This window comes from Aotus nancymaae, unplaced genomic scaffold (genome assembly GCF_030222135.1).
Source record: "Aotus nancymaae isolate 86718 unplaced genomic scaffold, 86718_ANA_hifiasm-v0.15.2.pri h1tg000051l, whole genome shotgun sequence".
NCBI classification, from domain to species: Eukaryota; Metazoa; Chordata; class Mammalia; order Primates; family Aotidae; genus Aotus; species Aotus nancymaae.
The window spans coordinates 17,491,706-17,508,944 of record NW_026988465.1 but is presented as its reverse complement, the minus strand read 5'-3'; the positions used below and the strand labels follow the sequence as shown (position 1 = coordinate 17,508,944).

General features: G+C 40.0%; 1 protein-coding gene across 2 annotated transcripts in view; it reads right to left on the bottom strand.

The window, feature by feature from the left end:
- Positions 1-17,239, bottom strand: part of CDKAL1 (CDK5 regulatory subunit associated protein 1 like 1) — a 716,352-nt gene that overhangs the window by 492,591 nt on the left and 206,522 nt on the right. The gene's annotated exons all lie outside the window — the stretch shown is intronic.

Sequence of the window (17,239 nt, the reverse complement as noted above, 5' to 3'; positions counted from 1 at the left end):
TGCAATGGCGCGATCTCAACTCACTGCAACCTCCACCTCCTGGGTTCAAGCAATTCTCCTGCCTCAGCCTCCCGAGTAGCTGAGACTACAGGCGCCCGCCACCATGCCCAGCTAATTTTTGTATCTAGCTTTATTATTTTAATACTCAAACCCCACCCTCTCTGTTTTTGAGATGGAGTCTGGCTCTGTTGCTCAGGCTGGAGTGCAATGGCACCATCTCAGCTCACCAAAACCTCTGTCTCCTGGGTTCAAGCGATTCTCCTGCCTCAGCCTCCCGAGTAGCTGGGACTACAGGCGTGCCACCATGATTGTCTAAACTTTTTTTGTATTTTTAGTACAGACGGTTTCACCGTGTTAGCCAGGATAGTCTCTATCTCCTGGCCTCATGATCCGCCCATTTCAGCCTCCCAAAGTGCTGAGATTACAGGCATGAACCACTGGGTCCACACTCAAAACCCTTTTAATGACTTTCTATCATTTATTGAGTACTGTACTTGGGTCCATGAAATACAAAGTCAAATAATACAGCTTCTGTTCTATACACCAGAGACCAGAAGATTTCCCAGGGGAACACAGAGGAAACATAATAAAATCAGACCAAGTTATCCAGGAATGCTTCCTAGAGAACCAGGGGTGACTCCTGGGGTTTTGATTAAACAGGATTGCGACTGGAGAAGGCCACTAAGGAGAATGAGTAAGCATGGCTAGAGTTCAAAAGGAAAATGAAAAAGCAAAGTAATATGATTCACAAAGCTAAAGGCAGAAAAAAATAAGTCAAAGTTAATTCTTCTTTAAAAGTCCTTAAATTACCGTTGTTTTATTACAGAAGAAGTACCACAAAAACGTCAAACAAAATTGAATATAAAATGGAAATTAGTCAAAGGAAATCATAACATCTTTCATCCTGTATTTCCACTCCTCAGATGAAACCACTAATAATAGTATGATGAGCAGATACCACGACATTTTCTGGCATCGAACATATACAGGTCTGTTCTATAGTTTTATCCTTTTTTACAAATGATACAGGGTGTGTGTGTATGTGTAAATAAATATACAAAATAGATATATAAAATAGACCAATACCAGCTGGGGCAGCACAGCGAGGTCCCGGGGTCTTTGGTAGAGGTTATACGTATGTATAAAATAGATCTATGCCTTGATATTTTGTATAATATTGTCAGTTTATATAGGTCTATTTCATTCACTTCACTAGCTGCCTACTATCTCTCTGTATGGATGCATCATGATGTGACGCTTGCATCCATACCTCTACTGATGAAAGAATTTCTGTCCTTTCATTATTAGACAATGCTGCAGTGAACTCAACAGAGACAAGAGGAACCCGTTTAAAAAACTTTATTAAAAATATAATGTGGGAGGCCAAGGCGGGTGGATCACGAGGTCAAGAGATCGAGACCATCCTGGTCAACATGGTGAAACCCCGCCTCTACTAAAAATACAAAAAATTAGCTGGGCATGGTGGCGTGTGCCTGTAATCCCAGCTACTCGGGAGGCTGAGGCAGGAGAATTGCCTGAACCCAGGAGGTGGAGGTTGCGGTGAGCGGAGATCGCGCCATTGCACTCCAGCCTGGGTAACAAGAGTGAAACTCCGTCTCAAAAAAAAAAAAAATTATATATATATATATAATGGCTGGCTGGCCACAGTGACTCACACCTGTAATCCCAACACTTCGGGAGGCCTGGGGGGGCAGATCACTTGAGGTCAGGAGTTCAAGACCAGTCTGGCCAACATGGTGAAACCCTATCTCTATTAAAAATACAAAAATTAGCTAGGTGTAGTGGTGCATGGCTTAGTCCCAGCTACTCAGAAGGCTGAGGCAGGAGAATCACTTGAACATAGGAGGTGGAGGTTGCAGTGAGCCAAGACCATGCCACTGCATTCCAGCCTGGGCAACAGAGTAAGACTCCATCCCCAAAAAAAAAAGAAAAAATCATAATGGCAAGTCTCTTAAAAATAGTTCCTTGGTTTCAGTACTCTTACAGAAACTAAGGAAAGGCTTGTGAGAGCAGACTTGAACTCCATTCTACTACCTCTGACCACACAGCCCAACATGAAGGCAGCAGCAACAATAATGACTGAGAAATCACAAAAGGCAATTAAATCTCATACAACATCAGGTTTTCAGCGCCCCCCCGCATCTAATTGAAGATGCATCTACCTGAAAACAATGGAACCATCAGGCTCTGATTTTATTAAGATAGCCCATGTGGCTTCCACACAGAATGTGATTGAAGAAGCCAGCAGAAGATTTCAGAAAGGAGGAAGTGACCAGCAGTGTCAAATGCTACAAAGACATAAGTATACAGACTAAAATGAATATGTTTCATTTAACAATAAGGGAATCAAACTTAGGGAAAGCTATGAGTTCAGTAGTAATGAATTATCCGTAAGAAAATAGAGAGAGTTAATACAGACTACTTTTAGAAAAAAGCTGGGGGAAGGAGAAGGAAGACTCTTGATAGCTAGAGAATACTGAATATATCGTGTTTTAGTTTAGCTTACTATAAGTAACTATTCCTTTCTTTGCAGCTTGAGCGGAGAAAGGCAGTAGGCAAAGGAATTGTAGACTGAAAAACAAGTGATGGAGCAATGATCTTCAGGAAATGGACCAAGCAAAATCTAAAACACAAACAGAGGACAAGCCAGAATGAGAAAAGGGCCAAGTCTTCATATCTATAAAGAAGAGGTTAAGGGTAAAGCATGGAAAAAGATGCTAGTACTCTTGTGGAGGTCAGGGAGGATCTAAGCAAATTCCCACCTGTTGGCCTCAATTTTTCTCAGTGAAGTAAGGCAGGAAGTTCATCTGCTAAGGTTAGAAAGCACATGGTAAAATAAAAACAGAATGAATGTTTACAAATATCTATTACAGACAATGAGAGCGTGATGACTAGGAACACTTACAAATCACCCGACAGTACCTGGATACCGGTTGAAATCTGAGACCATGAATTTGTAAGAATGACTCCAGGTAGAGCAATAATTTTTCTCAAGTCCCAGAAGTTCTACAGTAGGAGCCAAACAGACAAACAGAATGACCCAAGGTTTGATAGTGCCACCATTTATTCACCCATCACTTACTGAGCATCTAAATTATGCCAGGATGGTTGAAAGTGAGGGACTATGCTAACTTCTCTTCCAGGGTCCACAAGGGACATGGTTTCAAAGGCAAGAATTTCCCAGTGCCATGCCTCCATCCACCTCCCCATTCAGAAACCTAGAGTTCTTTGCCTAACTTTCCCGCATGTGGGCTGGGTAGAAAGCCCAGATGACCTTCCTTTGTTTAAAAAGCCCACCAAAAGCTCCAAGGGAGGAGGCTTTGATTGTGAGCCAGGCAACCAAGCCTATACCAGAGTCGAAGATCAATGACTCCAGAGGAAGTTTGGAAAAGTGCTTCTCACTGGACGAGAACTTGAATAGGACAGGAGTAACTCCAGGGTTAAAATCCCCCCTACTCCCTTACCTATACGAACTCCATCTCTGGATCCCCTCCCACAACAGTGTGGGAGCGCTCGCGTTTGTACTCATGCTCTCTCTCTCTCTTTTTCTCCTCTCTTTTTTCTCTCTCTCTTTCTGCCTAAGAAATCACTTTCTGCAGAACCCTCTGGGTCCAATACTTACTTAAACGAGCTCACTGCACCACGAGGGCCCTCTCCCCATTCTTGGGTAAGTGAGACCCAAGAACCTGGGAAAACACATCCAATCCGGGAAGAGTCAGCTTCTTTAGGACACCCCCGCAGCCCTGCTCCTATCGCTAGGTAACAAAAGGGCTGAGGAAACAACACTAAGAGATTTGTGGAATGGACCAGAAAGAAAATGAAACAAGGAAAGTTGACTATGCATTTTGGATGAGATCAAGTTTGGCAAATAGGTTAGAGAGGGAAAGAAGTAGAGCCAGAAAAGAAGAAATGAACTGGCTAGGGGTTGGAGAAAGAAAAAAATGAAGAGGGGAAAAAGGAAGGAGAAAAGAAAGGACAGAAAGTTATAACCAGTGTACAGACACAGGCATTTAGTATTTCTGAAGAATAGTAAGGCAATGGGAAACCTGGCAATGGGAATAGGTTGCTAAAACAAGGTGTAAGTGAAGACCATTAGAACTGACTTCTGATGAAGTGAAAGGTAACAATGTTACCAAGACATTATACCCAGACACTCAGATTGCCAAGGATAATAGAGTCATGTATAGGGTAAGAAACAGTTGGCCAAATTTCCTAGTGAATGTGGATTAATGACCAAGATGTCAATTAAGGATAGAAGACAGACAATAAAATGAATAAAGTATAAGGTAATTCAATGATGAAACCAGAATAAAATGTTTTCCTATGCAGTTAAAAACATAAAAGCTCAAAAGAGCACTGCATCCACTCTTCTAGCACATGGAATGAAGAAGAAGCTGTATTTCTAGATCAAAGTCAGAACATGCAGATAGAGCAGTCTGCTAAAAAGTTGAAGAGAAGCTGGCCAGGTGCAGTGGCTCGTGTCTGTAAACCCAGCACTATGGGAAGCCGAGGTAGGCGGATCACGAGGTCAGGAGTTCAAGAACATCCTGGCCAACATGGCGAAACCCCGTCTCTACTAAAAATACTAAAGTTAGCAGGTGTGGTGGCACGTGCCTGTAGTCCCAGCTACTCAGGAGGCTGAGGCAGGAAAATCACTTGAGCCAGGCAGGTGGATGTTGCAGTGAGCCGAGATTGCACCACTGCACTCCAGCCTGGGCAATAGAGTGAGACTCCATCTCAAAAAAAAAAAAAAAAAAAAAAAAAAGGTTGAGGGTAAGCTAAAACTAACACAGTCGTAAATCTACATGAACCTTAGCTTAGATACTGGTTTCTTAGATGTAATGCCAAAGTACAAACAACAGAAGAAAAAATAAACTGGATATCATCAAAATTCAAACCATTTGGTACTTCAAAGGACAACATCAACAAAGTAACACGACAACACAGAATATGAGAGAAAACTTTTATAAATCACATATCTGGTAAGGAACTTGTATCTAGAATTTATAAAGAACTTCTACAACTCAATAATAAAAAGACAACCCAATTAAAAATTGGAAAATAATCTGAACAGACACTTTTCCAAGGTAAATATACTTATGGCCAATAAACACATGAAAAGATGCTCAACATCATTAGCCAATCTGGAAATGCAAATCAGAATTGTAATGGAGGAACACGGAGCTATTGGTTAATGGATATAGAGTTTTGGTGTGAGAAAATGAAAACATTCTAGAGATGGATAGTGGTGATGACTATGTAACAATGTAAATGTACTTCGTGCAGTTAAAAATGATTACAAGGGTCAATTTTATTTTATGTACAGTTTACCACTACCGAAAAACACAATGAGATACTACTTCACACCCGTTAGGATGGCTATCATCAGAAAGACAAGCAGGCCAGGTCTAGTTGCTCACACCTGTAATCCCAGCACTTTGGGAGGCCAATATGAGAAGATCACTTTAAGGACAGGAGTTTGAGCCCAGCTTGGGCAACACAACGAGATTGTGTCTCTACAAAAAATTTTAAAAATTAGCTGGGCACAGTGGTGCTCACCTGTAGTCCCAACTACTCAGGAGGCTAAGGCGGAAAGACTGCCTGAGCCCAAGATTTCAAAATTACAGCAACCTATAATCACACCACTGCACTCCAGCGTGGGTGACGGAGTGAGACCCTGTCTCTTAAAATACACACATCCCCACACATACACATACAGATAATAACGAGTGTCGGCGGAAATGTACAGAAAATGGAACCATCATACATTGTTGACAGGAATGTAGTAAAATGATGCAGTACTTTGGAAAATAAGCTACCTGTTCCTCAAATGATTAAACATAGAGTTTCCATATAATCTAGCAATGTCAAGTGCTATTTTAAATTAGAGGATATATTTTCAGCTATATACATTCAAGCAAATTCTGTGTGACCATCAGGGTAGCCATCTTCATCAGGACCTTTAGATGGTGGGAGGGAAAATGAAAGGGAGTGCTAAGATGTACCTGGGGCTTTTTGAAATGATGAAAATGTTCTAAATTTGATTGTGGTAATGGTCATACAACTCTATGAATAAAATAAAATCCACTGAATTGTACACCTTAAATAGGTGAATAGCATGGTGTATGAATTATATCTCAGTAAAGTTGTTATTACCAAAAAGAGGAAAAAAAGTTGAGAGTGGTCAAAGGTTCTAATGTCAAGACCATGAAAGTCAAGGAAAAACTGAGGATATGTTCCAGATTAATGGAGCCTGAAGAGATGTGACCTGAGTATGACTATGAATCTGGGATTTTTCATTTCCTATAAAGGACAGCATTGAAACAATTGGCAATATCTGAATAAAGCTGATACACTATCTTACAGGACTGTATTAATACTGATAATTGTACTACAGTCATTTAAGAGTATGTCCTAGCTTTTGAAATATATGAGTATTTAGAAGTAAAGGGGCATCAGACTTGCAACTCACTTTTACAAGGATGGGGGGATATGTGTATACATAAAGAGAAAGAGAAAATCTGTTAAAATATTAATATTTGGAGAATGTGGGTAAAGAGTATATGAAATCTCTTTATTTTTGCAACTTTTCCGATATTATGTCAAAATGAGAAGAGTGTGTGTGTTCACGCGTATGCGTGTGCGTGTGCATGTGCATGTGTGTGTACACATGTGTATGCACATGGAAGAAACAAAGATGGTCCTGGTGAAGATGGCTACTTTGATGGTCACACAGAATTTGCTTGAATGTATATAGCCGAAAATATATCCTCTAATTTAAAATAGCACTTGATTACATTTGCTTTTATGGCAGGAAGTGGGATATTGCCAACACATGATAATTTAAATCACTCGATGGTATGTGGGAACCCCAGGACCTCAGAAAGAAAGGTCTGCCAAAACTATAAAATAAAATAAAAATATAAGTACTTGATTAAAAACAGAAGAGAAGTTTATTAAATGATTAAAGGAAAATAGGGTGCCATTTTAGTTTTCAGTAAGGGAGACAATGGAAGAAGCAATGGGGAAAAAAGAAAAGAGAGGGGAGACAGAGGAAAAGGAGACAAGAGTCAGGGGAGGGAGAGTTACACGGTAGAGCGAAAAGTCAGGAAAAGAAAAAACGAAGGTGGGAGGCAGAGAAAGAAGAAAAAACAATCAAGAGTAAGAAAACAAACGCCAAATTCACATACAGTAACGAAGACCACACTGAACTCATTCTGGAAGAAGAGGAAAGTTGTTCTTAATTAATACTATAAATTGAGGCCCTGAACACACAAGAGCTTATTCTCTAGCATGTGATTCGAATAAAATAAATAAAACAGTATCTCGTGTCCTTCAGGCACTTAGTTATAAATACACACACAAAAAAAAAGACATGCACTGTGTTCTGTTACTGACTCCATATGTTCTCAACAATGAAGGAAGGAGTTGATGTATAAACAATTCATAAATAACATTAATGAGTCATTCTACTGCAGAACTTTTAAAAGAAATCCACAAAAATATTTTCTTTGGCTATTATGAACTATTCCAAATTTATAACTAGACATGTATTGAAGAAACAAGCCTATACAATGGCACCCAAAGCAAATACAAAATGCTGTTCTAAGGTTTCCTAATTGCTCAGAGCAGTGCTGTCAGCAGGACCTTCCGCAAGGATGGAAATGTTTATATGCTGTGCCATCCAGTATGGCAGTCACTGGCCATACGTGGTTATTACAGACTTGAAATGTGGCTACTGTTACTGAGGAACTTGATCCGTATTTAAATAGTCACATGTGGCTGCTGCAACCACACTGAAAAGTGCAGCTTTAGGGAATGGCTAAGGGAGCCACGCAGTTTACAGTGATTTGTTACGGCAGCCTTAGGAAACGAACGTACATCTCAAACACAATTTTGCCAACTAGGCTTAACAAAAAAAGTCTGCTCATTTGAAACTGTCAGAGAACAAGCTGATACTATTCCGCAGTTGAAGGCGCTGCTTTAGTATGCACTTGAAGTATCTTTTTTCCTGAACATCCAGCAGCTAGGTAAGTTAATGACTAGGAATAACACAGTGACAGCTAACATTTCTTGAACAACTGCTCTGTTTCGTGCTCTACACTGACACTTCATGTGCATTATCACACTGAATCCTCAAACACTACTAGGCAGGAGGAGATAGTACAGTTAGTTAGTTAGTTAGTTATAAGACAGAGTCTCACTCTGTTGCCCAGACTGGAGTGCAGTGATATGATCTCAGCTCACTGCAACACCTCACGGGTTCAAGGGATTCCCCTCCTCAGCCTCCCGAGTAGCTGGGATTACAGACACACGCCACCATGCCGGCTAATTTTTGTATTTTTGGTAGAGACGGGGTTTCACCATGTTGGCCAGCTGGTCTCAAACCCCTTGCCTCAAGTGATCCGCCCGCCCTGGCTTCCCAAAGTGCTGGGATTACAAACGTGAGCCACCTTGCAAGAGAATTGAGGCACAAGGATATCAAGTTAGAATTTTTGCCAATGATTCCTAGTAGATCTTGTCCAGGAATGGCAGATAGATGGTCCACTTGATGAATCTCCCTTTTCCTATGCACATGGAGGTTATTATTAAACGATCATAAAATCCCATTCATCTGAACCTGAACTTTCAGGAGACTCACACAACAACTTCCCCAACTCTCCCAATCAAATCACCATTGGCATAAATGCTTTCATTTGACAAATATTTGTTGAACACTAACCATGAACAACAAAGTTCTAGAAACTGGGGACATAATGGCGAAAAATACAATGTTCCCACTATGGAAGGACAAGGTGGAAGAACCACTTGAGCCCAGGAATTCGAGACCAGCCTGGAAAACTAGAGAGATACCATCTTTACAAAAAAGAAAAAATTAGCTGCGCGTGGAAGCATTTACCTGAGCTGGGAGGATCACTTGAGCCCAGGAAGTCAATGCAGCAGTGAGCCACGATCACACCATTGTACTCCAGTCTGAGTCATACAACGAAACCTTGTCTCAAACAAACAAACAAAAAACACAACATCCCTGCTTCCCCGACCTTATATTCTAATTAGGGGGGAAAAACATGCAAATAATGGAAAATCTTCATTTGCTACAATGACAGACGCCATGAAGAAATTAAAACCTGGGGCCAGGTGTGGTAGTTCACACCTATAATCTCAGCACTTTGGTAAGCTGAGGCAGGAAGATTGTCTGACCCCAGCAAGACCCCATCTCTATTTAAAAATAAATAAATAAATAAGTAAGTAAGTAAATAAATAAATAAATAAATAAATAAAGGAAAAGGAAATCTGGGAGTAGTATAGTGGTAGGAAGTAGAGAGCACAATTCTTCTGCAGTGGTCCGGCTAAACTTTGATTAGGTAGCATCAGTCCAGGGACTTGAATCACTGACAGAAGCATCAATGTAAACCACCAGGAAAAGAGTGAGTACAAGGACTGAAAGGCTGAAATGACATAAATGGGTTGTGTGGTCAAAAGAAGCCCAGCAATTAGGGGCACAGTAGGAAGAGATGAGGTCAGATAATGATGGGAGAAAGATTATGTGAGACCTTGCAGTTTCTGCTATGTGGTTAAATTTTACTCTCTTTGCTAAAGAAAGTCACTGGAGAGTTAATAGAATAATATTAACATCATTGATTAGGCTAATTATATTAAAAATGAACATGGGGAGGGATAGCATGGGGAGAAATGCCAGATATAGGTGAAGGGGAGGGAGGCAGCAAATCATACTGCCAGGTGTGCACCTGTGCAACAACCTTGCATGTTCTTCACATGTACCCCAAAACCTAAAATGCAATAAAAAAAAAAAAAAAAAGAAGATACACAAAAAAAAAAAAATAAAAAAAAAATGAACAAAACTGCTCTTTGTCCATACTTCTCTATCACTCGGTATGATTCTTCTTTTTTTAGGTGGGAGTGCAGTGGTATGATCTCAGCTCACTGCAACCTCCACCTCCCGGGTTCAAGTAATTATCCTGCCTCAGCCTCCTGAGTAGCTAGAATTACAGATGCACGCCACCGTGCCTGGCTAATTTTTGTATTTTTAGTAGAGATGGGGTTTTACCATGTTGGCCAGGCTGGTCTCGAACTCCTGACCTCAAGCGATTTGCCCACTTTGGCCTCCCAAAATGCTGGGATTACAGGCATGAGCCACGGCGCCTGGCCAGTATGATTCTTATTAAGCCTGCATGAATCTGGCTGAGGTTTCACTATCTCTTGATTTTATCCCAAAATACCTCAAATCCCTTCAGGAATAAAAGAAGTTAATACATTATAGATATACATAATAAGCAAACATGAAAAGTACTTTCTCATTAGCTGTCTTAATTTTGATTGTATATAAATAAAAAGACAATGCCATTTTCATTCCAGTTAAAAAACATTACACCAAAACTTTAAAACTAAGTGAAAATTCCACTACCCTGTAAAAGGAAAAAGTGGCGTGAAGGTCCAGTTTCATTCTTTTGTATGTAGTTTTCCAGTTTTCCCAACACCATTTATTACAGAGACTGTCCTTTCCCCACTGTATCTTCTTGGTGGGCTTGTTGAAAATTAGTTGAGTGTATATGCTTGAGTTCATCGCTAGGCTCTCTGTTTTGTTCCCATTAGCCTATGTGTTTGTTTTTATGCCAGTGCCATACTGTTTTGATTACTACCGCTTTTTTTTTTTTTCCTTAAGAAACAGTCTTGCTCTGTTTCCCAAGCTGGAGCTGGAGTATAGTGGAACAATCACAACTATTCACAACAGCCTGGAACTCCTCGGCTCAAGCAACCCTCCTGCCTCAGCCTCCTAAGTAGCTGGAACTACAGGAGCATACCATCATGCCAGGCTAATTTACTATTATTATTACTATTATTTTAGAGACAGGGTTTCAGTATGTTGCCCAGGCTGATCTCAAATTCTTGGCCTCAAGAGATCCTCTCACTTCAGCCTCCTGAGTTGCTGAGATTATAGGCACAAAACACCGCTAATTACAATAGCTTTATAATATAATTTCAAATCAGAAAGTGTGATGTCTCCAACTTTCTCTTTTTCAAGACTGTTTTGGCTATTCAGAATCTTCTGTGGTTCCACACAAATTTGAGAACTGTTTTTCTGTATTTGCAAACAATGTCATTGGGATTTTGACAGAAACTGCATTGAATCTGTATGCTACACCATACACAAAAATCAGCTCCAGACAGATTATAGGCCTAAATGTAAGACCTGGCACTGTAAAATTCTTGGGAGGAAACTCTCCCTCCTTAAACATAGGGAAAAAGCTCTTTGACACTGGCCTTGGCACTGATTTTCTGGATGTCACACCAAAAGCTCAGGCAACAAACAGCAAAAAAAAACAAATGGGACTACATCAAGCTAAAAAGGTTCTGCATAGCAAGGGAAACAACTGGATGAAAAGGCAGCCTATGGATTGGGAGAAAATATTTGCAACCCATATACCTGATAAGGGGTTCACATCCAAAATACATATGGAATTCATACAACTCAATGGCAAAAAAATCAAATAACCTGATTTTAAAAATGGGCAAAGGACCTTAACAGACATTTTTCCAAAGGAAAGACACAAACAGCCAACAGGGATATGAAATGGTGCTCAACATCACTAGCCATTAGGGAAAGGCAAATGAGCTATCACCTCACGCCTGTGAAGATGGCCGCTGCCAAAGAGAAAATAAATAACGAATGTCAGAGAGGAGACAGAGAAGAGAATCCTTATGCACTGTTGGTAGGAAAGTAAACTGGTATAACCATTATGGAAAACAGTATGAAGATTCCTCAAAGACTTAAAACTAGAACTACCATATGATCCAGCAATCCTCCTTATATATCCAAAGGAAATGAAACCAGCACTCTGTAGAGATATCTGTGTACCCAAGTTCAATGCAGCATTATACACATTAACCAAGATATGAAAACAACCTAACTATCCATTGATGGATGAATGAATAAAACAACTGTGGTATATTTAAGTAATTGAATATTATCCAACATTTTTAAAAGGAACATCCAGTCATTTGTGACAACACTGATGAACCTGGAGGACATTATGCTAAGTAAAATAAGCCAGACATGGCAGGGGGAAGTGCATGATTTCCACTGTATGTCAAATCTTTACTTAGGTCAAATGTGGAGAAACAGGGAGTAGCGTGCAGATTACCAGGAGTGGGGAGAGGGAGAAAATGTGAAGTAGATCAAAGGGTAGAGAGTTGCAGTTATGTAGGATAAGTCTAGAGATCTAACTACATCATCAGGGCTTCAGTTAATATTATATTGTATACTGAAAATCTGCTAAGAGTAGATATCAGGTGCTCTTTCTACACACAGACATAAAAAGTAACTACAGAAGGTGATGGATAAATTAGTTTGCTTGACTCTAGTAATCATTTCACTAGGTATATATAAAAACACCGTATGCCTTAAATATCTACAATAAAAAAGGTAAGGAATGCCCTTCTTTCCATCTACATTAAGAACTATACATATACAGGCTTTCCCATCAAACGTATGTTCAGATGTTTCCCCTTTTCCACAATGAAGTTTGATCAAATAATCAACATCTGACAGGTCAAAGTTCAATATAAACTTCTATATTAAGCAAAGTCTCTGCCTTAAATAGTATTGGGGGAGAACTCGATTTCCAAATCCCTTAAATGTGGGGAAGCTGACAGCAGTCACTAAGCTAACTTAATATGTTTCAGCACTATGAGATTTTTCTTGAACTCACAAGCCCATGAGCAAGTTTGCTGTGTAACACAAAAGAGCCTTTGATGTTATGTGTGATTTAACTTTAATATTCATCTCCCAATGTATTTTTATATTTAATCTCTTCATTCAGAAAGATTCTTCCCCAAAGGTAGAAATAGCCCTTTCAACAAAAGTTATGTGACAGCACATTCCGCAGAGCACTGGAGGCATATTTCTACATGAATGGTACCAGTCAGTGACTAATACTGAGTTAGAGATAAAAATTATGAATTGAAAGATGAGGCCAGGCTACAAAGGTAAAATGAGAATTGGTACCAGGAACCTCTCTTCCTCTTAAAAGCAACTAAAATACCTATTAAACTTTCTGTAGGAGTGAGGGGTAAAGGAGGCACAAAACCCAGTCAGCAATAAAAACAAAATTCAACAGGCTAAATTCAATCACACACAGAAACATTGTTTGGGATATCAGAATACTCGTATTAAATAATAACACGTTGTAAATTAAAAGATAATTTAAAAAGTGATACTAAAGTTAAGCACAGAGTAATAACATAACTAAAACAAATACACATTAGAAATGTAAAATACCAATTAATAAACAATTTTATCTATCAAGCTTGTCCAACCCACGGCCTCAGAGCGCCAGGTGGCCCAGGAGGGCTTTGAATGTGGCCCAACACAAATTCGTAAACATTCTTAAAACATTATGAGATATTTTTGGAGAGTTTTTTTTAGCCTATCCACTATTATTAGTGTAAGTGTATTTTATGTGTGGCCTAAGACAACTCTTCTTCCGATGTAGCCCAGGGTAGCCAAAAGATTGGACACCCCTGTTATATATAACAGGCAGAATAATGACCTCCAACGATAACCAAGTCCTACTCCTTGAACCTGTGAATATGTTAACTTTACATGGCAAACAGAACTTTCTGGATATGATCAAGATTAGGGACCTGAGATAAGAGTAACATGGATTATCCAGGTGGGCCCAATGTTATAAATTGCAAATATGTACAACAAAATTTATTTTTAAATATATATAAATGAGATATCAAGGTTGAATATGAGAGGATATATATACACACACACACGTGTGTGTGTGTGTGTATATATATCAAAACTGAAACACACACGTGTGTGTGTATTTTTTTCCCTAATTATCACCTATAACCTCAGCATTTTGGGAGGCCAAGGCAGGAGGATCTGACCCCAAGAGTTTGAGATCAGCCTGGGCAACAAAGTAAGATCACATCTCTCTTTAAAATAAATTTTAAAAATAAAGAAAAAAATAGTGATGAAGATGAACAAATATTTTCCCGATATTAAACAGGCTGAGTTCTTCCTACTGAGTTGGAGTCATTATATCTCCTGGACATATGTCCTGTAGGAGATATATATTTTGCAAATTTTTCCTCAGTCATGTCATTTTCTTAACCATACTTTTGAGGAGTAAAACTGTTTATTCTCATAAAGTAAATTTTATCAATTTCTTTTCCTTCCTGGGTTGTGATTTTTGTGTCCTAAGAAATAGTTTCCTAACTCAAGATCACGAAAACCAGAGGAAAGATGGTAAAGGATTTGAATATCTTACCCAAGATATATAGATGGCAAATAAGCACATGAAACTATGCTCAACATCGTTAGTCAACAGAGAAAAGCAAATTAAAACTACCCTGAGACATTACTAACACACCTAGTAGAATTGTCAAAGTTTTTAAAAAATTGACAATACCAAGTACTGACTGAGATGTGAAGCAGGGAGATGATCCAAGATGGCTGAATAGGAACAGCTCCGGAGTGCAGTTCCCACTGAAAACGCAGAGGGTGAGTGATCACCACATTGCAAAACGAGTTTTTACTGCCAACAGACCAGGAGATTCCTGGGGGGAAAAGTACCACGAGTCTCCAGCATGGCTGTTTCAGCCAGCGCAGCAGGTCGCCACACAAAAACTCACACAAATCTTGGTGGCCATTTCAACTGCCACCTGAAATGCCTGGGAGACAGAGTCACCCATTCAGCTGAAAAAAAGGAGGCTGAAACAGGGAGCCAGGTGATCTGGCTCAGCAGGTCCCACACCCACAAAGACCAGCAATCTGAAAGACTCTGGACTGAGAGTTTCACAGCAAGCACAGCTGGACCCAGGACGGTCCAGCTCTGTGGGGGGAAGGGCATCCGCCATTACCAAGGCAGTCCGACATTACTGAGGCAATTTGCCATCATTACAGAGACAGGCGGCCATTACTGAGGCAGACTGCTATTACCAAGACAGTTCTAACTAAACTTCCATAAACAAAACCGCAAGGAAGTTCACACAGCAGCCGGGCAGAGCCCACAGCAGCTCAGCAACAATTCTTCTGGCAGACTGTGAGTAGGCTACCTCCTCGCTGGGCAAGGTATCTCTGAAAAAAGGCAGCAGCACATCAGGAACTTATAAATAAAGCTCCACTTTCCCAGGACAGACAACCTGGGAAAAAAAGCCAGTTACGAGTTCTGCTGCAGCAGACTTAAATGTACCTTCCCAGCAGTGCTGAACAGAACCACGGAGCTCACAACTCAGCACTTGAGCTCCTATAAGGGACAGACTGCCTCCTCAAGCAGCTCCCCGACCACTGCATATCCAAAGAGACACCTCGAAAAGGAGAGCTCAGGCTGACATCTGGTGGGTATCCTTCTGGGACAAAGATAACAGAAGAAGAAACTGGCAGTAACCCTTACTGTTCTGCAGCTGCTGCAGGTGATCCCCAGGCAAGCAGGGTCTGGAGTGGACCTAGAGCAGTCCTACAGCACAGAGCCCTGACTGTTAGAAGGAAAACTAAAAAACAGAAATAACTTCATCATTAACAAAAAGGACATCCATTCAGAGACCTCATACAAAAGTCACCAACTGCAAAGACCACAGGTAGATAAACCCACAAAGATGGGAAGAAACCAGTGCAAAAAGGAGGAAAACATCCAAAACCAGAATGCCTCTCCTCCTCCAAGGGATCACAACTCCTCACCAGCAAGGGAACAAGGCTGGATGGAGAATCATTCTGATGAATTGACAGAAACAGGCTTCAGAAAGTGGGTAATAAGAAACTTCTCTGAGCTAAAAGAACATGTTTTAACCCAATGCAAAGAAACTAAGAACCCTGAAAAAAGGTTTGATGGAATGCTAATGAGAATAAACAGCTTAGAGAAGAATATAAATGACTTGATGGAACTGAAAAACACAACATGAGAACTTCGCAAAGCATACACAAGTTTCAATAGCCGAATTGACCAAGCAGAAGAAAGGATATGAGAGACTGAAGATCAACTCAATGAAATAAAAAAAAGAAGATAAGATTAGAGAAAAAAAGAGTGAAAAGAAATGAACAAAGCCTCCAAGAAATATGGGACTATGTGAAAAGACCTAATCTACATTTGATAGGGGTACCTGAATGTGATGGAGAGAATGAATCCAAACTGGAAAACACTCTTCAGGCTATTATCCAGGAGAACTTCCCCAACCTAGCAAGACAGGCCACTTTCAAGTCCAGGAAATACAGAGAACACCACAAAGATATCCTCAAGAAGAGCAATCCCAAGGCACATAATCGGCAAATTCACCAGAGTTGAAGTGAAGGAAAAAATGCTAAGGGCGACCAGAGAGAAAGGTTGGGTTACCCACAAAAAGAAGCTCATCAGACTCACAGTGGATCTCTCGGCAGAAATTCTACAAGCCAGAAGAGAGTGGGAGCCAACATTCAACATCCTTAAAGCAAAGAACTTTCAACCCAGAATTTCACATCCAGCCAAACTAAGCTTCATAAGCTAAGGAGAAATAAAATCCTTTATGAGCAAGCAATTGCTGAGAGATTTCATCACCACCAGGCCTGCGTTACAAAAGCTCCTGAAAGAAGCACTAAACATAGAAAGGAACAACCAGTACCAGCCACTCCAAAAATGTACCAAATGGTAAGCCACATCGACACAATGAAGAAACTGCATCAACTAACAGGCAAAACAACCAGCTAGCATCAAAATGGCAGAATCAAATTCACACATAACAATATTAACCTTAAATATAAATGGGCTAAATGCCCCAATCAAAAGACACAGACTGACAAATTGGATAAAGAGTCAAAACCCATTTGGTATGCCATATCCAGGAAACCCATCTCATGTGCAAGGACACACATATGCTCCAAATAAAGGGATGGAGGAAGATTTACCAAGCAAACAGAGAACAAAAAAAAACAGGAGTTGCAATCCTAGTCTCTGATAAAATAGACTTTAAAGCAACAAAGATCAAAAGAGACAAAAAAGGACATTACATAGTGGTAAAAGGATCAATGCAACAAGAAGAGCTAATGATCCTAAATATATACGCACCCAATACAGAAGCATCCAGATACATAAAGCAAGTTCTTAACGACCTACAAAGAGACTTAGACTCCCACACAATAATAGTGGGAGACTTTAACACTCCATTGTCAATATTACACAGATCAACAAGACAGAAAATTAACAAGGATATCCAG